Source organism: Anas platyrhynchos, chromosome 15 (genome assembly GCF_047663525.1).
Source record: "Anas platyrhynchos isolate ZD024472 breed Pekin duck chromosome 15, IASCAAS_PekinDuck_T2T, whole genome shotgun sequence".
NCBI classification, from domain to species: domain Eukaryota; kingdom Metazoa; phylum Chordata; class Aves; order Anseriformes; family Anatidae; genus Anas; species Anas platyrhynchos.
This window is the reverse complement of record NC_092601.1, coordinates 11,201,499-11,225,747: the sequence shown is the minus strand read 5'-3', so window position 1 is coordinate 11,225,747 and position 24,249 is coordinate 11,201,499. Positions and strand designations below refer to the sequence as shown.

The 24,249-nt window shown below is 47.5% G+C and overlaps 1 long non-coding RNA gene across 1 annotated transcript in view; it reads left to right on the top strand.

The window, feature by feature from the left end:
• Nucleotides 1–24,249, top strand: part of LOC101804509 (uncharacterized) — a 163,608-nt gene that overhangs the window by 120,409 nt on the left and 18,950 nt on the right. Inside the window, exons 5-8 of the long non-coding RNA XR_011803674.1 lie at nucleotides 15,328–15,434; nucleotides 16,109–16,150; nucleotides 18,355–18,520; nucleotides 22,438–22,649. This is a non-coding gene — a long non-coding RNA (uncharacterized lncRNA). The remainder of the gene's footprint in view (nucleotides 1–15,327; nucleotides 15,435–16,108; nucleotides 16,151–18,354; nucleotides 18,521–22,437; nucleotides 22,650–24,249) is intronic.

Genomic DNA, 24,249 nt, shown 5'->3' with positions numbered 1-24,249 from the left:
CTGAGTTTTGAAAATAACGGGAGATGGATAATATGAAAAGATGAGGAAGGGCCATCTGAAATGTTCTGTGCCACGTGGGGAAAAAACAGATCTAACCAGATTGAGATGGATCCAGAGGGAGTGGTGAATTTGGACACCGTATGGGAAGGGCTCAGGAGAGCCAGGAGGGAAAGCATCTCCATGAGAAAGTGGAACAAAAGGCGGATTTGAAATGAGGGAAGCTACGGGACTTGTATGAGGGAAAGGAGAGAAAGTGTCATGCATATTATTTCTAATTTTTTTTTCCAAATGATCTTACCACGTTTGCTTTCCAAACACGAGGCTGAAAACTCCAACGTAGGCAGATATTCTCACCAGATTTTCACTGCTTTCTGCTTCCAGCCTGCCTGGAAACCCCTCAAGATGAGGCTGTCACATAATTCAGCACATCTGCTTCTGGCCCCAAAAGCCATCGTGAACCTGGGCGAGGTTTGGCCCTGGTCTGGGTGGCTCCTGGGACAGGGGGCAAGCCTGGAACAAAAGCCAACTGCACATCTTGGAGCACCCAGAGAGGTTGGGCTCACGCTTGTGTAGTAACGGGCTGAAGAAATGTTTGTACTAAGCCTTCTTAAATTCAGACAGATCAATCTATCAGTTGGTGACATTTCTGCTGACAATATTTATGAAGGGTGAAGTCACCTTTTATCCAGTTGTGGGCAGCTTTCGGTCCTGCAAAGCCCAGTGGAAGAAGTGATTTAGGATTATGGAAATTGGTAGCTCACCCCATTGTGAAATCCTTGTGTCAGGTTCTTAAAAAGGCATTAATGGTTAGGGTTGTGTGTATGCACACAGAGTGTTTGGCAGTCTCTACACACAGAACTTCTGGTTGTGTAGTCTGCTGCAGAACAGGAATCCTTTTCAGGAGAAATGGACCGTGCCAGGCATTTTCAGCGCTGACATCTGATGCTTTCCTGCAGACATTGTGTTTGTTCAGCTGTGGGGACTACTTGGTGCAGTTCTTTTACCTGTTCTAGTTTTGTAACCATGCAGTTCTGCCTTCACTGGGTAGGAGCAGCACAAACACCTTGGTGGGGTGAGAAGTTCCCAGCTCAACCAGGCTCCGAGCCTGTCCCTGAAGGAGCTGCCGTGCCTTTGCACAGCTGGAAGTTGGTGGGAATTGAAGGTGCCCATTGCAGACCAGGATTAATTCTGCAAATGCGTGGACACCCAAGTTAATGTCACCAGCTTCAGTCAATTCGGTCAGCATTCTCAGTCAGCTCTGCGCTCAGTGCTTCCTTGACCCTGATGGTGTCAGTAGCTGTTGACTGTTGTCAGTAGCTGTTGAGTGAATTGAAATAGCAATTCCTATTTCACAGCACACGTTGACAGCTGCTGTGCGTGGTGCAGTCACAGGCGGTGATTAGTCACTGGAGACAGCGACTGTTACTTGCACATTAAGCCATGCTACCTTAAAACTAAAAACCAGCAAAAAATGACTCACGTACTGACCGGGAAACCTTCATGAGAACATCAGGATGTGCTCCAGTACAGTATATGCCCAAAGCATGTGCTACATGAGCTGCTTTGCTGTGGGTGTTTTTTTCCTCAGTGAGCATTAAGTGTAGAATGTGGCAATGGGGAGGAACTGTGGTCTGTGAAGTATCTGCCCAGTGTAATCTGAATATTCAAAAATACATAGGAGGTAAATAAAAATTACCTTGAAAACAGTCATTTCTTTCCCTGGGTCCTGCACTATTTGGTGCTGCAGCCCTGTCCAGGCACCGTCTGAGCAGGCTGTTTGCATGAGGTGACCCACCAGGACACCATACCCTCTTGGGGATCTCATTAAGCTCTTTAGCTGCTCAGTCTTCCACTTTCTGAGTCCTACAGCACGAGCTTTGGCTTCCCGCGTTGGGTGTCCACGATGAAATGGCAGCTGCACATGAGACATGGAGCCAGGTTCTGTGATCAGAGACGAAGATGCCCATCCTGCAGCCCACATGCCTCCAGAGCCCTCTGTGGATGTGCTGGTTACTTGGGGTGGTTACAAAGGAGCTGCCTCTGGGTGGGCAGAGAAAGCCCCTGGTCTTGCTGTTAGTGCAGAGCACTGGGACAAGGCTTCAGCCTTCTTGGACTGCGCTGCAAACAGCTGCTAGAAAAATCAGTCGAGGCATTTCCTCCTGCAGATGATTTCATCAAACAGTGACGCTTTGCAGCCAGAACAATCTCCCATTAGCACTTCTGGTTGTATCGCTTCTGCAATTAGCAGCACGCTCCCAGCACTAACAGAGACCGATCGGAGCATTCAGGCTGGCTCCTGCCCACCGAGCAGCAGATTTAAGTGACCGTTCTCCTGAACAGTTTGGTACCACGAGGGGTAAACTGCAGAGAGGGAATTGCACTGGCCACTGAGACATGGTCAGAGAACTGTTATAGAGCACGTGGGGCTTCGGAACCAAAATCCCTTCTTAGGTCTTCAGGATTTGGCAGTGTGGCTCTCACAGTTGGATTTCAGTTACAGCAAATGGATTTTTCCTAGAATTGGAAAACAGCAGAGGCTGACGGGGACCTCTGGAGGTCACCTCCTTCAGCCCCCTGCTCGAGGCAAGTTGATTTTGTCAGTGTCCAGCTCTGCTCCTAGACTGCTGCAGCGGAGGAGGGCTCGGGGAGGTTTCAGTGAGGCACTAAAAATGGTTGCAAATAATTAACTGATATTAATTTTTGAATGGTCCTCCCCAGTCTGAGATACCGAGCCTTCCTCTGGGGTCTCCTGCTGTCTGAAGGGGGTTGCTATTTGCTGTTCTCACTGCCATGGTGTTGGAGTCCCTACTGGCAAAGCGTTCAGCTAGCTGCTGCTGGGTGCCTTGTGAAACCACGTTTATATGGAGCAGTTTGGAAAGCAGGTTGGGAACAAAGTGCTTCCCCCAGGATCATTTAGAAAGGTGGAGTAAATGCACTGCTGAACTGCTACTTCAGGCACCCATTTCAAACGAGAGATTGAGTTTTTATGGAGTTATCTCTTTTATTATATTCTGTTGCTATTCCCTGCCTCATTAGTAGCTTGGCTGTTCTTTCACATTTCTACGTCTTTCCCAACCTTCCTCTGCAAAAACGACAGTTCCTCTCTGAGGCAGCTCCTTTGCCAGCTGCTGTGATTTGCTCTGAATTTGTTGCCCTTCCCTTTCTGGCCCTTCAGCCCCCTGCCTCCCCTGAGGACGCAATGCTTTTCAGATGCTCTGAAAAGAGCACCTGCTAGTGCAGCACACAGAGGGACTCCTTCAGGATGTGGGCTGCACCACTCCTTTGTGCCTACAGAGGAGCCTGCCTTTGGATCCCAGGATGGTATTCCTGCACATGGCCCACGACTGCTGGTGAAGCTCTGTAGGTGTGGTCATTCATCATGGAGACACACTTATCGTTACCTCTGGGATGCAGTGGCTGCAAGTAGGTAGGTGCTCTTTGTCACCCTAAGCTGAGAAGACGACAACCATGGAATGCTGTGTTTTTGCAGCCTAAAAGTGTGTGTTACTAATGCAAATGAAGAACAAAACAGAGCAAAGTCTGTGATGAAATATTTAAGTTCTTCACATCTTAGTTTTTTCATCTCTGTACCTCCAAGGGACGAAGTGCCATCTGAGCCTGGCTTTGTAGTGCCAGCTAGCAGCAGCATTTTGTCTCTGCTTGTAGAAGCTCCCCTGCCTGCAGCCACGTGCTGCCTGCCAGCTGAGGCTCCTGTGCAGGGAAAGCGAGCACCCGGTGCTGAGTCCCAGCGTGCTCGTAGGGCAACCACTTGTTACCAGGAGCCTGAATTAAGCAGCTTGGAAAACGTGTCGGCGTAGCGAGGAATGGCGGTGAGCCTCCGAATGAACTCTGGCAGAGGGGCTGAGACAGAAGGTGGACTCCTGCTTGTCCCCAGGAGGATCTGAAAATGGTCTGCACTTAAAAAAAAAAAGTGTAACAAATGGCATCACAGCCCAGAGGAGATGTGGGGACTGCTTGGGTGCTGTGAGACAGTGAGTACTGCAGTAGGATTTCCAGAGGCATCCAGGGCAGCCACATCCCACACAATGTGAATAGCATCTAGGATCCCAAATCCCACATTTTCTTCTAAAAATTACAGGCTGTTTCTTTCAGACTATTTCTTCATCCTTGCTCCTTCTGGACTACCAGTAGAGAGCATTTTACTGCTCCAGCTCTCCTAGAAGGTGAAAAAATGATGAACAAGCACACATGCCTCCAGAGAGATGAGCTTTGACTACACTGGTTGTAGAGACCCCTATGGCCTCTACTACCTATAGCTCTGCTGCCCGGACTGAATGCTTTGGCAGAGCTGCCCAGGTCTGCAGAAGCCAGGCTTAATGAACGTAGCAGACAGACTCTTCTGAATACAGATATGGTAGGGTGGGAGAAAGCAAATAATCCCTTCCTCATCCTTTTTCTGGAAGGCCACAGAAGCAATTCAGAATATGTCTGAGTAGTTCTGAATGTCAGGTTTTTGTTTGGGTATGTAAGAGACCTTTTCAGCGATGAAGATGTCCTGTGTCTGCTCATGTGCATAACTGCAAGCTCCGTGCAAAGATCTTGCAGAGCTGGCGGAGACAACATGCCACACGGTACAAATGGGAGGCTGACACAGTTCTCTGATGTGCTCACAACAATTCCTAGTAAAAAGCTGTATCCTCCTGCCTTCTCCCACGTCAGTGGCAGCAGTGCGGGCTGTGTGCTGTCCTTGAACTGGGGAGCATCTTGAAAATGCCTGAACAGCTCCTGGGCATCTGTCAGCCGCAGAAAGGGCTTCTGCACTTCAGCTGGAGAAGCGACCTGCACAGTCTGTGAGGTGTAAATCCTTTCACTGGGATTCATGTAATACCAGGAAACATGAGAATCTGCAAATTACAGGCAGGAAAAAATAACAGAGAATTAAAGTTCCCAGCCCTGGTCTTTTTCTGCACTGCCAAACCGGGAAGAAAACCCGCTGTGACAAATGGACAGCTGAAATAAGGAGTCATTACAGCAGGCTGCTCTGCTACCCAGACATGTCTGAGCAGGTGAAACAAAGCCATGGCTCCCTTACCTTATGTTAAAAATGGTCCCACTTTCACCCTGGAGGTACAGTATTTCACGGCTTGTGATTTGTGGTGAAGTTACGATTTCTCAAATCAGCCTTTTTTTTTTCTCCTTTTTTTTTACTTTCATACAAACATGAACTTAAAAGCAGAAAATGCTGCTATTTAGGGCTGGTTCATTCTTGGAGATTTTTTATCATGAGCTGCACTCTTCATTATCTGAGTTTTTTTTATTAGTGTCTGGAAGGTGTGCAGTTCTCATAGAAACTATCACATGAAAAAATGTGAAAAACATGTAACAGAAACTGGAGAGGAAAAACACCGTCTTTGACCTTCCCTTCAAACAGAGCCGTAAGGACGATAAAAAGCAAGCTCCAGGAACAGCTTCAGGTCTGCTCACCTGCCTCTGTAATATTGTCATGGGTTTTGAGCTTTTTTTTTTTTTTTTTTTTTTTTCTGCCACCAAAGCTTTGTTTTTCTGCCACCACAAGCAGGTCCTTGGGTGACTTTTGAGGGATGCTCCGAGTGGCTGTGTTACACAGTGGTGCAAGCTTGGAGATGCTCATCCTCTGTTCCGGTTTTCTGCATCATTTTTGCTCCAGCTCCAGTAAAGTGCAGCCCAATCCACCCGTGTGCACACCTAGTCAACCAGCGTAGGAATGTGCTGTAAATAACACCTTTCATGCTCAAGGTACCACAGAGCTCTTTATGCAGAGCACCGTTAAATGCTGGCAGGAGAGGGGCCCCACAGACAAACGGCAGAGCGGAGCACGCTGAGCAATGCTGGACAAGAAAGCTTTCATCATCACTGTGTGATCATGAAAGCACAGCCCAGCGCGAGGAGTAGGGTTTTTGGTCATCTCTGTCAATTTGAGCAGAATGGGGCTGCGGAGGAGCGGGGGAAATTCTGGTATCGCAGCTCACACAGGCACCTCGGGTGCTTTGATGATGTGCACCCCATGCCCATAGGCACATCATGGGGTCAAACGGGCTCTCAGGGAGGAGGCAGGTGTGTGGTTGGGTGAGTCCCAGGGATTTCTCATTGCAAATAAGATTAGTATTCATATTGCTTTAATACAAATGTTAATATAGTGTTTATATAGCATCTAATATATTAAGATGTTGTATTAATATTGGGGTGGCAGGTGAGAGCTGGAAGTGCAGATTAGCACCTTCTCATCCTGCTATGTTTTGCAAACCCATAGGAAAATCATTATCTCATTTACATAATAAATTGAATAATCTCTCATATACTCAGCTAATTATACCCAGCTCAGGTGTACTGAAATTAGCTACTGTTGTACACAGCAAGTGGGTCTGAAGAGAAACAAGTGTCTGATTGAAATCCCATTTAGTCCTGGCTCTGCTCTCTGCTTGCAGCTTCAGTGTCGCACCCGGGCAGGAGCGAAGTTGGTGCTGTTCCCATGGGGAGATGTGGGATGTGACCGATGTTTATAGGATATTTGAGAGCCAGTGCCTGGGTGCTGAGATGAGCGTGGTGAGCCATGCGGAGCTAGTAGACAGTTAAAGAAAATGGAAGAAAATGAGTCAAAACTTCAGTGAGAAACCGCCAACCTGACCCAGAAAGCCGTTATCTCCGAAACTTCGCATGCTCTCAGGCAGTTGCACTGAAAACTTCGGCTGCAAATGCTTCTGTGCTTTGTATTAATCCTCAAGGCAGAAAGTAAGGTCACCACTGCAAAAATGTGGTAGCATTTTCATTTTAAAACAAGCCTAGGGCTTATTGAATTTTGCTCTAATTAAGAGGTCTTTTTTTGGTCTCCATTCCCTTCCCCGCTGCATGCTGTGAGGCTGGTTTGTTTTCCTTGGCCTTGAAGACTGGGAAAAGCTTTTGGGGGAGATTTTTTAAACTTCACGGGTTTTCTGCTTCTGGCTTACGACTGATACACATGGTTCGCAGGGGGCAGGCTGCGAAGTGGAGCTGTGGGAGTTCGGAGCCCCGAAGAGCAGCATCCTGCTGCCCTTCGTGCTGCGGTCCGCATCGCACCATTGGCTTTACCCAACAACACAGCTGTGGTGTCTGAAGCAATTCAGGATGTTTTGAGGGGAATTTTGGCCTTTGAGGCTTAAGGTTTAGAAGTGATGTATTGTTAAACAGGGAGCAAAGCCAAAGGAAAGTGACTTTGCTGACTTCTGCAGGTGGTGGGGTGATGAAGTGCTGTGGGCTGGGGGGAGCTCTGGGTCACAGGACACAGGGCTGTGTTTATGGGCATTTTGGGGCATTTCTTCTTGGGACCGGAGCTCACATGTGGCTGCTTGCCCTCAAACAAACAGCTGAGGATGAGGACATGTGTTTGTTTGCTGGTACCATGTGCAATGCCTTTTTGCATACATAGAGATAGATGGTGGTGCATCACCCCAATGGGTAAGCTGTGTGAGTATAGCGACAGCCACCCGAGTGTCTTGGGAGGTGTCTCACATTCCTCTTTAGACTAGTCACTTCCCACTCAACTGAGAATGAATTTTAAAAAGTACAAAGAGAGGCTCCTTTTTGTCTATCACAGCAGCATCATCTTCTCTGGGCTTTTAATTTCCTCTATCCCCTACACCATTAATACCAGATAAGTGTGTTAAGAAGGTAAACATCAGCTCACAGCTTTATGGACGATTGATTGGAGCAAAAAAAAAAAGCAGTTATAGTGCTGAGTGTAGCTGGCTCAAGCCTGTATAAAACCTCTTAAAAATTATTTACTAGGTACCCAATAAAGTGTGCCAGAATAGCCTGTTAAAACCGCAGAAGCAGGAGCCTCAGGGGAAGTCTCCTTGCCCCGCTCCGTGCCAGTCCGGCTAGGCTGTCGGTAGCATTAGGAGTGAACGCAGCTCACAGCGACATGCAGCTCCTTTCTGTTTGTGGTGAATTTAAGTAGGATATTTATAGGCACCAGTCATCTCTGGTCTCCTTTGATCCATTCTTTCCAACCGAAGAAGCAGTGCTTTGAAAAAACCCCATCTTCATCGATGCAGTGGCAGAATTAGAGAGAAATGCCAAGATGCCAGCTTTCAAAATGCTTCTGACGCCTTTAATGTTTATTTTAACTTCTAAAAAATATCCGAAGGCATGATCCAGAAGCAGATGTGGGCAAGGAAAGCAGCAGAAGACCTTATTCCACCTCTGTCTATGGATAACGTGTCTGTGTAGCACCAGCTCTGAGGTTATCCCAAATGCTCCCACCTAGAACACTACGTCCCTGCCTGAGCCCGTCTGGTGTGAACACATCTGTACCAAACACGCTCACCCCTCAGGTGCATATTGATGCTACACCAGCTCCTGACAGCGAGAATGTCGTGTTCAGAGCCCTGCTATTAGCTCTGACTGGCATGTGGATCCCCACTCTAACGTATGGACATCACCAGTGAACACAGGAGCTTTGAAGTCAAACACGTGCTTGGGATCTGAGCTCCTTTTCTTAGAGCGGAGCATGAAAGCGGAGGGACACGAAGTCCCCTGCTGTCGGATGGCACTCAGTGGCTGATAAATTGGAGGTGAGGGTGACTCGGGAGCACTGGGGATGCTCCTGTGGGCTACAATAGCAGGCGGTGCTATGGCCAGGGAGGCTCTCCCAGAAGAGCTGCTACAGGCAGCGAGGTGAAGGAGCACAGTGCCAGGTCCCAGAGCCTCCCTCTGAGAAGCAAATAGTGTACATAGCCCCTCTGCAATGCCTTGTCTGAAGCCTGAGGCCATATCTGCATGTTAACAAACAGTTCTCATGATGCCAAGACTCACAGTAACGAAAATTCTCCGTCCCTACCCAAAGGGTGCATTTGCACCTCTTCTGTGTACCTACAAACCCACACCATGTGCAGCTCCTGTCCCTGTTTTTAAAAGGAAGCGTGGGCTTGGAGGTGAAGACGTTCACGAAGGCTTTATGCTGGGAGCACACCAGGACACGCTCGGCTTGGCTCGGAGGCAGCCAAGCTGTTCAGCTGGCACTGGACGAACAAAAACATCTCGGCTCAGGAAACCTTTTCCCTCTTGCAGATGAGCTATTTACACATCTGGAGCGTCATCTTGCGATCAATACCGAGACTGAGGAGGGCGTAACACAACGGGTGTTGCCTTAGGTACACAATAAACAGTCAACAGGGTTGCTTGTATCCCCAGCTCTCTAATTCCTTCACCCTGCTTGAGCAGTCACTGATGAGGATCACCAGGAACACTGGGACCTGAGCACCCACATCATCCCCTTCATGCTGATAATGCAGCGTGAAATCATTACCCTATTGATACTGATCAAACCACAGTACGTACTCACTGTCTGCAACATTTTACCAGGTAAAAACAATCAGTTTATTGGTAATCTGGTGTATTCTTGCTCTTGGGTCAAAGCAGGACTGATGATAAAAGCCACGTGTATGCGTATCAACAGCACCCACAAACCCAGCAACAGGAACTTGGTGCAGGTTGTTTCAAGGTTGCAGTGTCCTCTGCAGCCCAGCTTCTCCGTACAAATTAAACTCTGCCACATGAAATTCATTGGAAGGCTCGTGTTAGCTAGCCCTGAACTCACGTAATTGTTAAGCTTCATTAATTTGGTGTGTTTATTTAAATTGGCTGGTGCGTTCCTAAAATAGGTAATCTAGCATTTAAAAAAATGTTTCCTGATCAGCTTCATGGCGCTGTGAGAGGCTGTAAGCACAAACTGCTCCGTTACTCTTTTGTCTTCCTCATCTGAATGCGATGGATACCATAGAAATGATCAGAGCTGGAAAGGTGCTTAATTTATGAACCAAGACGTGCTTCTAAATAATCTCTAATTAAGTTCATCTGTGACCTGGCACGCGGTGCCAAGTTTAGTCTGGGTATTGCAGACCATTAGTAAACATTTTAATTGTAATAATCACCACTGGCAGCAATTATTTTCAGAAGGACAGCTAATTTCAATCAGCAGAGGGGATCTGAATGCGAGGAACACCCGTCCTGTCTTTTACAAACACCACCAAAGCAGCTGCATGCCAGCGTGCTGAACACCCAGCTTCACTTTGCAAGAGCGACGGTGGGCTTTGCAGAAGCAGAGTTCATCTTCCCAAGCACTAAGCACCATCCCCTTGCCCAGCACCCATCAAGGCAGGTCTGGAGGGAGCAACAAAACGCTCTGCTGGCCCCGGAGCGGCAGGACAGATTGCTTTTGGACAACATGGAGGTACAGCGCCGGTAGGGTGAGGTGTGCATGAAGTGACCCGCACTGCTGCTGCTGCGAGGGGCTGTAGCTGCTTGCGTTGACTCGAGGCTCCTGGCACAGCGGCGGCTCGCCAGCCGGGACGGGAGCCAGCACCCTGCCCTGCTGCTGGCAGCGCTCTGCCAAGCTCAGAGGGAGCCGCCGCTGTTTGTGCTGGCGCGAGCTGGCACTGCGCTTAATTTCTGAACGACGGAAAAAGCTGGACGCTCATCCAAAAATCCAAAATCGAGTGTAGGATTGTTGTCAAACGCTGTAATTAGACACAGAGCTGCAGACGAGGAATAAATGCGCTATTTCTTTGTTAAATTGTCTTTTCTACCCTAGCCCTGTGATGCTCACTGGGAAAACGTCACAAGTAATGTTTTTCCCTGTGCACTCAGCGTGTTTCCATCGTACAGGCACTTTAGCACTGAATTAATTGCTACGTTAATGGATGTCTCTAGTCCATTAGTAAATTAAGACCTGATGCTAATCCTCTTGGGGGGAAGGAGAAGGGAGTCTATTTAGTACCAAAGCATTCAGTTTGTTACCAATGGACTCCAAATGTTCAAAGGCAGGAAGGGAAGTACATCAAAGACGCTTTAATTTGAAAAACATACGGGAAGCTGATCTCAAGGCCTGTCCATATTGCAGACCTTGTAGGAGCAGATAAATTAGCTTTGAATTTATTATCAACCTAATCACTGGGGGTTGGGTATGGATGAACCTGTACCCCAGTCATTCTCTTCAAACAGCATCTGATATCACGGGTGTTTAACTTGTTGTATCTGACACTTGGAAGCGTACCAGTAAGCTGAAATTGCATGGGGATATATGTAAAATAAGTGGGATTGCCCACTCTCCGAATCTGACAGCTCATCCCTAGGCTCTGAAGTCGTCTGGAGAATCCAGCAACACGGGGAAGGAAAATAAAGGCATGAGTAAATGCAGTGCTTCTTTGTATAATTGGTACTGGCCTGCTTTGGACCTTGCCCAGAGGTGCTCTTGTGTTGCCTGGCCCCAGACGAACAGTTTGCACGTGTCATTTGGGATCCCTGCGGCTGGGTGCCATGCACCAGGGTCACTGGGAGCCCCGGTTGCCTTCTGCTGCCTGCTCTGCCTGCAGCCCCGCTCACCTGCGGTTACGGCCTCACCGCCCACATCGCCGCCGTGCCCTGCCCTTGTAGCACGCAGCATGTAGGCTTGGCCAGGGTTGTGCTGTTTTGCGTTACAGATATAAATACCAACTGTGTGCTCAGACCCGATAACGCTCGACTCCTTCGTGAGCCTTACTGCCTTCCCCTCCCGCCCCCCAGTAGTTCTGCTTTATAAATACAAGCCAAGCTGGTGCGTTTTGCCTTTAATAGTACATGAAAATGAAGTCTGCTCTGCAAGGGATGCAATCACAGACCAAAAAGCGTTCATGTGGGTTTTTCCTCTCTACCAGCAAAAAAATATAACAGTTAATTAGGCTGGAAAACCCAAAGGAAAGTGAATTCAGATGGCCAATCGCGGCGTGGCATGGAAAATATCTCCATGACAACAGAAATTTACAGCACTTCAATTTTAATATATCAAAGGATAAGGGCAATTTCACAGCCACTACGCAGAAGATGTACCCCTCTCTCTTTCTCTTGATAGTACCTGGATTAAATGGAAGTCAGGCTAATGTGGTCCCAGATGTGAGAGCAAAAACAGGATTATGAAGCCTAAAAAACGTTATGAATGCAAATGCACCAGCAAGGTGAAAACTCGCCCTGCTGCGTAGGACAAACATTTGGGCCCTTTTTTTGTGAGATGCTGCAGCACGTTATAGAGATGTCTTCTGACATTTCAGGATCACGTACTTCTGAACAAGCACAGGGCTCAGGGCGGTACAAGCAGCACGGGCAGCTCTTGTCCCGAGCAGCATGGTGCACCTCTCGGGGACGTTACCGCTGACATCTCTTGCTGCTACTGCTTTTTACCCTGTAATGAACTCCAGGGTGACAAGGGAAAAAAAAAGGAAAAGACAATTTTAGGATATATATCCAAAAGTCTGACCTACATTCCCCTGCTCATAATGAACAAGAATATCATGCTTCCACTTTAAATACTGCATCAATGTGTTTTGTAGATGCATCTGCATGCATGCATGTCTCTTGCAGAAAATGTTTTACAGTATTTAGTGGGGGATGAATCAATTAGGATAGATTTTAGAATAGATATTTCATTAGTGATTTCACTAAAACTAATCTATTTGAAGTTTCAGTTAAAAATCAAACTGAAGCAGGATGGTATTGGCTGTTGGCAATATTGAAAAAATACTAAAACTGATAACAAAAGGATTTCTGTTAAATTGTTTTGTAACTGGAGGAAGAAAAAATGCTACCAGGAAACACATCACTTCTGATTAGATTCAACAAGACGCTCCTGTACATGAAAGAGCATCGCTCCGCGCTGCCTGCAAAGAGCTCCTCTCTGATTTTTGCACCTTTGAGCATGTTTGCTGTGGCACCTTCCCACCTGCCATGCCTTGGCAGGTGGACAGTGAGGAAAACGTGGTCTGTAAGTACATGGGAATGGCACAGGGAGGAATAGCTGTGCTGTTCTTGTTTGTTTTCTGTAATACAATACGGAAAGCACTAATAGGATTAGCCTTTCATGATGAGTGATAACAATATATAAAAAAACAAATGTTAATAGGCAGCGTGAAATTGCTAACAAAGTAGAAAATTGCTAATAAAATCCAGTGGGTCTTGTTTTAACGTTGAGAGTACATCTGGCCTGTAGGACTGCTTCCTTCCCAAGCGCACAGAAGGCAGCAGGACGGCTAACAAAAAGGATTTTCGGTGCAGAGCCCAAGGGTGCTGCTCTTCTGAATCCTTACAGTGGTGACCTTCAGCACCTGCAAATCGAAAACTGCCTTGCTTTAAAATAACCAAAACAGGGTTGAGCAGCCTTAAGAAAAGCCTTGGAAATTTGTTTACTAAAAATGTATGAACCCAAACCCAAATGCATTGTGCGGGAAGGAAGCTGAGAGCACAAGCAGAAAGAGCAGACAGGGCTTGAAGGGGAACTGGTAAATGCAGACAAGGGAATGTAAAATACATAGCAAAGAAATTAATTGGATAAACAGGAGGGCCAAGAGGTAAAGCAGAAGAGAGACCTGGGTCCTGTAATAATGCTTTCAGAACTACTCAGATTAGAGGAGAAAGTAGAGATCAAATGAGCTAATTTAAGTAGATGCCAGACTCAAAGGATGATGTGAACCTTAATTACTTACTCTTGCTCTTCCTTCTCTTCTTAACTAAGTGAATTTCCCAGCCAGTGTTTCTGACTTTTGCCAGACAGGAACCAGACTGAACACTTTGACAAACGGAGTTGGCGAGGTCCTGTTCCTCACCATGTTCTTTCCATTTTTCCTTAGCTTTTAATTATTTTCCAGCCTGGCCATTTAGCTGCTCCCTTACTGAAAATCACTTAAAGAAGTATTTATGCACAATGGCTCGGACGTCTTAAAGCCCCACATTGCTGTCAGCCAAGTTGATGCCCTTCCTCTTCCAACCAGCCTGGTGCTCCTCGACCTCACTGATCGTAGCCAGACAGAAGTCCTCTCACCGTGTCTCTTGTACCCCATTTCAGCAAGGTTTTAGAAGCACTTAGTGACATTTTCCACTCACATTTGGGCTTTGATGTACTTCCTCACCATGGCTCACTTCTGAACTTTGGGGTCATTTTGGAAGGTTTCAGTCCTCCTGGGTGCAGTGCCCGAAGGCTCTGGGCAGGATTTTCTGCCTTCCAACACATGTTTTAAGTAATAAACCCATCAGAAGGGCTTAGATGGCTTGAAAAGCTTCACCCGAAAAGCAAGAAAGTAGAAGTTTTATTTTTCTTAAGCTCCCGTAAATGATAAAAAAGAAATGTCAGTTTTATGTTTGGTGGTAAAATGTCCCTGCAAGTGCAGATGTGATTTGTGGTTTCGGGTGGGATGGAGGCAGAGCACCGGAGGGCCTGAGCCACCACTACAAAACTCAGCCTGTCTACATGATCTAGGGTCACCATCAGTGTCTGCTGGGCCGGTGGAGCAAGGCTTGCTCTGGAGAAAGCCATTGTGGGGCTGCTCGAGGGAGCTCCTGTGGGTTGGTGTGGGGGGAGAGCAGCCTCCATGGCTGGGCACCATCAGAGGAGCCTGCAAAAACCAGGTCAGGGGTTTGCCAGACTGCTCAAATCCTGTATTGTGCTGCTGCTGTAATTAATGTCTTTATGGTGTCGCTTGCAGGAAAAAATACAACACAGTGTAAGGTGTAAGGAGCTGTGCCCCAGGAAGCTCTAATTGGATTTTCATCATCATCTCGGTGGTTTTGCATATCAGACTGGGCACTCTGGGGTGCCTCTTCTGAGCTATCCCTTCAACCTGAACTGAAAGGCCCTAATATGAGCTGGAGAGCACTAATCATTGGAGGGCTGGCTTTAAGGAGAGCTGTTGCAGAAGCACAGATCTTGTGCGTGAACCACAGCCTCTCCACAGGAGCAAATGGGAAATGTATGTCAGGTGTGGCACAGAAATTTTTACCTTTTTTAATAGCTCTGTGCTGTAAATGAGTGATCAGTCTGCTGGTAAGACACACGGACTGGGAACCACAGGAGTGATTCAGGGAAAGGCATTGTTGTCCTTTTCTCTCACAAGTGACTGCTAACAGAAATACCGCTCTGTCCAGAACAGCAGCTATAGCAACAGTAGGATTTTGCTGGGTAGAGGTCAGAGAGTATGCGCTGTTTTTCACTGCTGATTTTAACATGCCATCCCCACAACTGGCTATTATTTGTGGTGTTGGAAGCCCGTTCCTATGATTATATTTCATCTGGTGCTACAGCAGGGCTGAATAATTAAAGCTGTCAGCCAAAAAAATGGAATATCTGTATACCTTTGAGAACAATTTCAAAATAATTTGCTGTCCCAGTTATCTCAAGAAAATCGTTAACAAAAGAAGCTATCCACAGGACAGAGGAAAGCATGCTTTGAGGGCATCGGTGTGTCTTTTCCACTGCATATTGCACAGAAAATTGTCACCAGTGACAGTAATATGAAAATCCCTGGTAACTGCTGGACAATATTTCCACAGGTGCGCTGGGAGTGAAAACCAAACACCCATTAGCTGGGTACGAGAGTGCAAAGCCAGTGCCTGGACCCAGCTGTCTCTGCTCAATGTCTGGATCTAGGAGGCAAAAGGTACGTGACATGTTCCTGTCTTCATGGCCTGAGCCATGTCCTGGCCTGCCGTGCTGCTTGCTGTGCTTTGCCAAATATTTTGGCTCAAAGAGTGGCCTGTGTCTCAGCAGGGTGTGGGTGGCTGGAGGACAGACAGGCTATGCTGGCCCTTGGGTACCTTACTAGCTGAGCAGGGCGCTTTGGGTGCAGCTCTCTGTGGCTTGGGAGCGGTGCTGGGGCTCGCCAGCTGCCTTTGCACCCTCAGTAAAGTTGCCTGAGATTAAAGTTTGAGCTACAACTTCTCCAGACATGGAATCAGGAGGGAAAACCCAAAGCAGCATCCCTTTTCCTGGTGCTCTTTCTGTGCATGTTACAGGAGGTTCATTTATGCTCTGAACCCCTGTGCTGACACTAACGTAACTCAGGTACTCCGAGGATACAACCTCTGGGCTCCTAGGTCAGCACAATACACAGTTTGTGGGACGATTTTGGGGATGTGAGCATGGGAGCTGGTGTTCTGCAGCCACCAGTTCAAAAAATGCATTGCTGACTTGCTAAATACAGAAAAATGTATTGTTGATGCCTTTTGTGTAACAGTCTGGGGCTGGGAGGGGTCTTGTGGGGCTTTGCTTTGCCATATCCTCTGATGCAAATGTTTTGTGAATTCCTTTTTTTCTCTGCATTTGTCTTTTTAGGTTCTCTGCACTGGAAAGGAGACACTCGTGTTGTATGCTGCTGTATGTATCCAATAACTCACCTCTAGCTCATGCTGAATTTAAGGATAAACCCTTCTCTTCCCCAGGTTGCTTGCAGCAAGCTGCACAAATCCTGATGGCCTTAAACACACCGACCTGGGCCTCGGTGGAGCTGCTCACAGGCTGAGTTATGCGCATTTGTACTGAGACGTTTAGCTGGTCAAAGACATCAGCAACCTAGATAATATCTGTGTGCAATTATGGGTCCTAATTGGGCATGTAGCTCAGCAGGAAAGCTGCCACTGGCATGCACAGGTGCCCGGTGGATATTAGTCATCCGTGTAGCTGCAGAGCCCCACATTTCAAGCACCTGTTTGTTAAAACTCAGCTCTCCCATGGCTGTCAGTGCAGCTCCTGGGCTCGAGAAGGCCGAGACAACTCCCTCTCCATGGAAATAGCCGATGGAAGGAGTCAAATGATTTTGTTGGAGCCGGAGCTGCGTTAGGTTGCCCTTGTGGTGGAAACTTGGCTTTATCTGTGTGGAGTTTAGGAAGTGGTTGCATGCTCTGAGGTTGGGCTGGCTTTCTTTGCAAGCCTGTTTGTATTTGTGCAGCACATGGAGCAGGTTAGTGTTTGCTTTTTTGTGAGGTTCCAGGGTCTGCTTTTAATAAGATATTGCCTGCAAGCATTTGGATTTGCTCTTGCATATGGTAATGAACTTCTCATGTGCCTTTTAGGGGTCCCATTCCTCCAAGGCAGGCGCACAGCAAGCTGCTTTGCTCCCTGTACTGGCCCAGGGCTTTATTCCACACTGCCCACACTATATACATGGATATAGGTACCTTATGGGGACAAAAGAAGGTAGCTATATGGAGCAAGCCTCCTGGCAGGGAGGTTCAGGCATGGAAGAGAGGCTATGGCTCTTGGGGTCCTTCTGTCCCATGGACATGGCAGCAGAACAGCCCACAGCCATTTGCCCACAGCTCTCGACTTCGATCTGTGTATATTTAGTTCACGACTTCTGCTCTCTTCTTCTCTCCCATCCTTCTGTATGACTGTGCTTAAACCCTTAGAGCAAAGTCCGTCTCCTTCCATGCAGGTGTGGAGCACAGTGCATGCTCAGGCTCAGGGCACTGAGGTTGTGCCATGCCTGGTGCACTGCAGCAGTCGTTGGTTGATGCCGTACCAATCCTCAGTGTACACGTGGCAGAAGCAGTCACGGCCCATGTAATGGCAACACTGCTCCTACGTTCACCCCTTTCTTTCTCTAGGGACTTTTCCCCATCCTGGAGATCAGTCCAACCTGCTAACTGGTACACCGCTGGGAATTGCTGACTAAACCTTTCGCTCTCCAAAAAAGACATCATTCACTGCTCTCTCTCTGCTTTAATCCCTTGTTCGGTACAACTAATCTTGCTCCCTCCTGGCACTGAGCTGGCGGTGGGTTTTGCATACAGCTGGAGTTATCAAGGTGTATTTGTATTGTGTTCTGCATCCTTGCCAGGGAGTCTGCTCGGACAGCAGCTGCACAGGGGGTTGGGACGGGAGATTCATCCTCCTGCGGTGGGAGTTCCTCACAATGGCAGAAAATAAAGGCAATAAATCAAGGGCATAAATATTAGCACCAAAGCATAAACCTGCAGGGCACATAGAAAAGCCACATACTGTTAAATCTCCCATTATTTATTGCTTTATCAGGTGGGTATTACTGCACTGTAAAGGATATATACGTTCCCCGTCACAGGGAAGTAGGAACCATCCAGCAGCAGCAAATCAGGCCATAAGCTGCTGAGATACAGCTGCCCACCAGAATCTAGGAAGGATGCCTGTAGGAGGGAATTTTTGCTCCTGGTTATTTTTTTTTCTTTTTAATTACCTAGAATTAAACAAAAGCTCTAAGACATTACAGCTAGTGTTGTTTAAGGTCAGCTTTTTGGTCATAAATAGGGAGTATTTGGGAAAATAAAGAACACCTGTGAAACTTGCTGGGAGTCATTCAGTGTTACAGAGCTGTGTGCAGTGAGGGTTGAGTGTCCAGCTGTGTTTCTAGCTGGGCCCTGACAGGTGACTGATCTCTCAGTTTGGGGAGGAACAAGACAGTTCTGTGGGTTAAGCTGGTCCTGAAAGAAAAGGAGGGGGAAAAAAGAAAAAGTCAACAATTTCCATTTGGCATCAAAAAACTTTAATTTTTGTCATATGGTGATTAAAACTTTTTTTTCTTTGTCTCTTATCCTTCCTTGAAACAGAAATTAAACAACATTCCAAACGGTTTGCTTTGAAACCCAGCAGCAAGGCCAAAAGCCTCCATCTTGCCTGTTTTATCTGAAGGGAATAGCAAAAGGAAAACGTTTCCATCGTGTTCCCAAGGCTAATGAGCAAAGAGGTGCTGGAGCCAAACAACAATAATTGCAGGTACAGCAGAAACACACAAACATTACCCCAGATTCAAGGGCTGCTTGGCAAACCCTTTGTCCATCTGTCCAGCTGTCCATCTAGTCTTGCTTTGCCCACCATCTGTCTGTGTTGAGCCAAGCAAGAGTAAACCCAACTGTGAGCACCGTTGCTCCTTGCCGTGGGGAAAGCAGATGCATTTGCTTCGTGGTAATAGCTTACAGGAAGAAAGCGTTATGTATTATTTCCCCCCACCGAAGTGCAGCCTGGAGAAGCCACAGCTCTTTGTGGTTTCACGTAATGCATGTGAAAGTCAGGTGTGGTTGCTAAAGAGTGTGCAGTTAAGTAGTGCTTGAGGAAACTGAGCCATGGAAGTTGTTGGGGTTTTGGGGGCTTGATTTTTTTCAAACAACAAACCTTTAAATGTTGGTTAAGTCCTTACAAAGTGGCTCCAAGCCAAGTCTTGCTCCTCTGGACACGAAGCTTAAGGATTCGCCGAGGAATGGAAATTGTTGGTATTTCTTTGGAGTCTCTTTCATGCCTTTTATTCAAAAGTGAAAGAATTAAAATACATTGGACTCCTTTTTGTGCCTCTCCCTCCAGACAAAAATATTTTTGTAATAAGAAAAACATTAGATATATGGATTTGGTGCTGTTTTTCTACAGACACATCAGCCTACAGAGGCTCTGCAGTGGTCAGGGGTGACTGGCAGGGTTAGGCGTGGCAGCAGACGTTCTCTCCTGAGGTTTGATTTTTGGGGACAAAAATAACCACAACCAGCAACGCATGAAAAAAAAATAAAAAAACTTCCTGCTCTGTGCAGCCCCCAAAAGGCTTTTTGTTGGCCTTAGGGACACTGCTGACCTCAGGGGGCTGTTTGGTTGCTTTCAGGACCATGCAGGGCTTGGAAAAGCCAGATTTATGCTGGGTACAGGAGTCCTGGTGTGTGCGTAGAAGAGGCTGAGCCCTGGGACAGAGCAGGGCTCCAAGGAGGCATGTCTTTGGGAACTCTTGTATTCTCCCACCCCAGCAGGAACCAACCCTGTGGCTACTGGAAAAGAAAAAAAAAAGTAAAAGATGTCATTTCTCTTTGGGAATTTACTTTTGGCTCTGCCCATAAATGGAAAGGTTCTGAACCAAAGCTCTTCCCACAGGGAACCAGCGAGTTCAGGGTGTTTGTTTATGGCCTCATCACTAATAAAACCACATCGACTTTTAAAAATAGCCCCTGTGCCTTATGAAAACAGGCGGGGAGTGATGCAGAAGGCGGGGAATGAGCCTGGAAGAGGAGCCCATTTTTAATCTGACACGAAATAGATTATTTCTCTGTGTGCCATGAGGTTTGGGGAGGCTCCTGGACCTCTGCTTCATGTCGTGGAAAGCCCAGGAGACGCAGCACCGCTGACCTGTGGAGGTGGGGTCAGCCGGGCCTGCTCAGATGCTGAGGGTTACAAATCGCTGATTTCTCCTTGGCTCCACAGCCACACTTCCTCAATGGGACCAGAGCTGCTTGCTGGTGCCCTCCGTCATCACCACTGTGAGACACAGCTCGCTGCATCCCAGCCCTGAGCACGTAGTGCTCACTGACAGGAGCTGTGGGTGGTGTTCAAGCAGAAATGAGCTGCCCCTTTCTTCTTTCAGTACAGGACCAAAGCCTCTTTAGAGCCCATGCCCAGCACAAACATCTCTGTTCTCAGTGACCCCTCTGGAGGAGGTGCAGCCGAGCAGGAGCCTGCTGCAGAGCAGTGGGTTTCCCTCCCCTGTCGTGCCGTGCCTGGGAGCCACCAGTGTTCTGTAAGCATTTTGGGGACTGAAACTGCAAAGAGGGTCTGGGATAGCACAACTGCAATCTCCTGAGGAGCTGATTAGTTGACTATAAGAATTCCTTAGCAAAGCAGTCGTTTATTTCTTATTAGGTGTGTTTTTATGCCAGAGTCTTCCGTTGGACCCAACACACCATGCAAATCTCAAGGGACAGGAGGGGAGCCTCCTGTCCGTACAAAATGCCCAGGAAAGGAGCTGTGGGAGGGCAGCTGCTGGCTGCACTGTGCTAACAACAGCCATTGTGGGGAAAAGAAACACAAAATACGCCAGGTGCTTGGGCTACCTAATTGGATCTTCAGTATTTGTGTAACAGGCTGAAGCCAGCAGAGGCAGCAGGGCTGTTGCAGCTCTTGGAGCAAATGAGAAAGGATGAACTGCTCTGCAATCACAGAGTCACGGAATCATCTAGGTTGGAAGAGACCTCCAAAACCATCTGGTCCAACCTCTGCAAGCTGCAGGTCAGCCACTGACAGGTGGCAAGGAGAGCTGTGGGCTTGACACCCCCAGGTCCTTAAATTAAGGGCCTTGAGAAAGCTCCTGGGGTGTTAGCAGAGCAATGGGGCTCCAGTGCAAGACCAGAAGGAGGGACCGACAAACCTGGTGAAACGGCTGTGTGTAAACCCACACATCACCTTTCAGTGGCCTCGTAAGTAAAGTCAGTTTGGTGATGTCTCCTTTATACCCAGCTAAATGAGCGCTGGTGCCTGCGGGGACAGCAGGGAAGATGCAGTGCTGTAGTACACGTTGTGCATGAGGGAACCGCTACACCAGCTTGCACTTGCAAGATGTTTGTTAAATTGCACAGTTGTCGGCATTTAAACGCAGCACTGAGCATCGCTGGAAATCAGAGAGCAGCTGGGGGGCTCCGGACAGTGACCTGCAACTGGTTGGGACTGCAAAACCTTTCACCTGTGTCCCCTCACCTAAATCTTAAAGTTCAGATCCAAATTAGAGGGACCTGCCTATAAAGAAACAAGCCCGACACCTATTTAAGCGACAGATGAGACGTGTTTCAGTGCTCAGTGCCTGGGCCTTAAAACGTCAGCCCCACACAAGAAGACCTGGTAACCACGTGGGGTGGCACCAGGAAGGCTCTGCACGTGCATGAATGTCTGAGCTCGGGGCTTCAGTTCAGCCACACTCACAGTTCTCCAGGGCGGGCCATTAATATTAGATGAAAGCTCAGATAATGAAAATGGCTTTTATAGTAAAGAGCATTTTGTTACCTCTGAAGAAACAGGGAGATGCAACATGGTACGCTTCATTTTTACTGGCACTTGGTCTTCCTTCAGGCAGTCATTTTATGAAAGGCAAGATATGAATCGAAAAACCTGCCTTTACTCAGCAGAGTACTCTCTCAATTAGAAAATAGAGATTTCCCCCCACTCTGATTAGGGGAAAAGATCAGGGAATGGGCCAAGAGCAGTTGGTCACACATGGGAGAGTCGTGAGATTACATCTTGCCATGGAGTAGCTGATGCTCTGTAGAGTCATTTCTGCTGAGACAACCATCAAGCCTTAATGCTTGATGCTTCCCTTCCCTTCACAGTTTTTAAAACCCAAAGTTTTAGAGGATTTGTATCAATCAGCCAAAAAAAGAGTTTTTTTTAACCCGATGTGGGTGTGAAGGCCTAAGTCTGGAGGTGAGCCAGAGGCAGGGGGTGCTGCAGGGCCAAGCTGTGGTGCTCCAGTCGGGGCTTCGGCAGGAGTCACCGTGTGGTGTGACACGCTGTAACTGCTGGTAGGGGAATGTACAGGGCTGCCTGTGGGTAAAAAAACACCTGCAAAGAGGGCTGTTGCTCGTAAATATTAAAATCAGTCAGAAATGCAACAAAAGGGCCAGCAGAGCATAGAGTGATGCACTTTTTTTTTTTTTGCCTTTTTTTTTTATTTTTTTTTAATAATTGTGGTTTTCCGTGGAATAGCTGCTGGACAGTGCTCAGGTTTCTGCAGAGCCACCCAGCAAATGTTCTGTTCTTATTGGCAGGGGATACAAACTGCACTGCAATGTAATATATATGGAAAAGGGACAGCTTCATTTGCTCTTTTCACAACAGTTTTGGGGCTTATTTCACTATATTTTAAATAAACATTATTTTTATTGTTGATTCAGCTCAAAACACCAAAAGTCCTAAATTAGAGTGCGCAAAGGAAGAAGAGGGTGGGCTGCAGCTGAGCTGAAACATCAGGCAAACAGACAGCAAGCAGCCTGTGGTGTGCGAGCTTCAGTCGCCATTTGTCACAGCTTCTACCCAGACTGGAACAGAGAAAAAGAAATTCTCAAGTCCTACAAGTTTTCTCTGTGTGACTTGCTTGTGTTCTGAGGTTAGTTACTTGCACAGCCCACATCAGGCTTGCAGTGCTGTGTTTCACATCTGTGCACTGGGATGCTCAGGTACCAAAATGGAAGAGCTGCAGAATAAATCGCTGTCTCACCCTTTCTCAGCCCATCCTGTTGTAACTGAGCAGCCCCGTGCTGTGCTGGTGCGCAGGGAAGGTCCGTGGGGGCTGCAAGGTTCCTGGCAGTGAGGCCGGCTCCTGGCTGAGCACTGCAGCCGCTCCCATTTTCGGGGTAAACACAGTGCTACGTGTGTCCAACAGACCATCACTTCTCATTTTCCATGCCCAGGGGTCAGATGCACTGACATGGAGCAGAGCGAGGCAGGCAGCGCTCCAAACATCAGTGTTTTAAGGGGTTCTCCTGAAAAAAAAAAAACACCCTCTGGGAGCTCAGGAGCACGTGTCCTGCTGCCTTGCCCTGGTGCAGGCAGCCTCACAGTCTGCCTGTAGCCGGCAGGAGGATGGCGGGGTCGGGGATTCAGGGCTGAGTTGCGGCAGTGCCACCGTCACATTCCTCCAGCCCTGCGTGACGTACATCGTGCACGAGCCGCCGTGCGCCAGCCGGAGAGCGGCACTAAAAATAAAGCCGTGGCGTTGCTGCTGTGCTAGGCTCCCGCTGGGATGTCTTGGTTTGTTTTATAACATCTTCAAGGCCAGTTGAAAGCAAGGAAAAAAGAAAAAAAAAAAAGGAGAGGGGGAAAAAAAAGGCTTTTTGCTTTTGAGGCTGAATCAAGAGGCAGCTGGTAGAAATCAGTGTTGTTTCATTCACTGCCTGCACGGCACTAAGTTCCTTTTGGTACTGATGCGCACACACTCTATGGCATGCTTAATTAAATAGAGAGTATTACATTTGTGTTACTATTTCCTGACTTCTCGTATAGAAACCAGTGTAATTTATGCTAATTAATTGATTGAGCAAATTAATTCGGCACTTCTCCACGTAAGGGGGAAGGACCATGATGCAGCTCAGACTCAGAGAGCAGCCGAGTGCTGGCACCCCGAGAGGGATGGGAGGGGACAGTGCTTAAGGATGTGTGGGCTCTGCAAAGAAAAGGACTAAATCAGAACAAAAAGCTTCAAAAAGGGCATTTTTTGGGGAAAAAAACACAAAACATTAAAAAAAAAAGCATTCTTTTAAACAGGCTGTCTTATGGAATGGCATTTCAGAGCATGACTTTTTTTTTGTGACGTGGTACTGCAGGAGATTGAAGGTGCCTTGGCTGGCAGCAAACTCCTACATGTGCATGGAGGCTGCAGCAGCAAAGCCAGGGCCAGGCACAGCTGCATCGCGCTGCTGTGATAGGACAGGTCCTGGTGTCTTCCTGCTTCTTCCCCTGTCTCTTTTTTACTTTTCCTGAAGGCAAAGAGGTATTTCTTCTTCTGAGAGATAGGGATGGAGTTGTTGTCTGCTGATGAAAGCAAGCCATCAGTGAGCAGTAATGGGAAACCAGGGATGGCATGGCAGGCAGGGGCTTGCTTTCAATGCACAAAAAAAGCCCTTTTAAATTTAAATGTAGCGAGGAATTAAAAGCACATATAGGCGGGTTTTATTAGAAAGTGAAATATTTGATCTTGGCTATTAATC